Here is a 1,238-nt window from a genome sequence, read left to right on the forward strand (position 1 = left end):
TCCTTTTTTTTTTTTTTTTTTCGTGAATATTTACAATGCTACATTAGTATTCGTTCGATGCATGACTTTCTGCACCACTTGATTGGGAACTCCTTGAGGATTATAGCTGGAGTTTTGTATAGTGTTTAATAAATGTTTGTTACATGAATGAATGAATGAGTTAATGAGTTAATTATTTCCTTCTGCTATGGACGTTAGCATCCAAAACAGTTCTTTTCCATTTGGGAATCTCTCTATTTCCATATAGTATAATGAGGCCTCTTAAGTTTACCAGAGGTCTGGGAAAAGGAAATGTAATAAATGGAAAGTATTTTTTAAGTGGGCATGTATGGGCATTAGCTTAAACCTTTTGAAGACAGACATTCCACTCCAGGAAACATTATGAACAAGAATGTTGAAAAAACGTTTTGTTGCATAATAGCTGGGACTGAAAAGTTCTTTTCTTTGTCCCTGGAGACAATAAGGTGATAGCCCACATTTCAATACCCTTCCACCCTCCTGTTCTTAATCATGTTTACTATATGAAAACAAAACATTTAATACTTTCATCCATACTTCTGGTTTTCTCTGAAAAGTGAAAAGAAATATATTTTCATGTTAATTGTTCTTGATTTTCATAATCTTGTGAAGATCAGGTGATATTTAGAAGGATCATGTATGTAGTGTTTTAAAACTAAATTGCTAGATCTTTTTCTGACTCCTAAGCATGATTATTGGGATTTTACAACAGCCTGTGAAATGTGTTTTCCTCAAATCTTGTTACAATATCAGCACATTACTCGTCTGGCTGGGAAAAGCAAATCTAAATTGCAGGAAGAAGGTAAGAATTATTTCTTCAATTTACAAAATTGTGGAAAATTTTGTCATCTAAAATCTAATAGACATGTTTGCTTTGGCATAATTTGAATCACAAAGCAATCTTTTTTGAACCCAGGTCCTTGAGCATGCTAGGAAAGTGCTCTACTAATTATCTAAATCCCCATCTCTCATTTTTTTAAAAAAAATATTTTGAGACATTGTCTCATTAAGTTGCCTAAGCAGGCCTCAAACTTAAGTGTGTCAGCCCCCTGAGTAGCTGGGATTATAGGCATGTGCCACCACATCCAGCTTTATGGTACAATTTTGGGTTTGGGGGTTGTTTTTTGTTGTTGCTGTTGGGTTTTTGTTTGTTTGCTTTTGCTCCTAGGGCCTCATACATACTAGGTGAGTGTTCTAACACTGACCTATGACCCCAGCCT

General features: G+C 34.8%; 1 non-coding gene across 1 annotated transcript; it reads left to right on the forward strand.

The window, feature by feature from the left end:
- The first annotated feature begins 685 nt into the window (after positions 1-685).
- On the forward strand, positions 686-789 carry LOC125614364. Its single transcript, XR_007344974.1, has one exon. It is a non-coding gene; the product is annotated as a small nucleolar RNA U13 (small nucleolar RNA).
- Positions 790-1,238: the final 449 nt, after the last annotated feature.

This window comes from Marmota marmota, unplaced genomic scaffold (genome assembly GCF_001458135.2).
Source record: "Marmota marmota marmota unplaced genomic scaffold, marMar, whole genome shotgun sequence".
NCBI classification, from domain to species: Eukaryota; Metazoa; Chordata; class Mammalia; order Rodentia; family Sciuridae; genus Marmota; species Marmota marmota.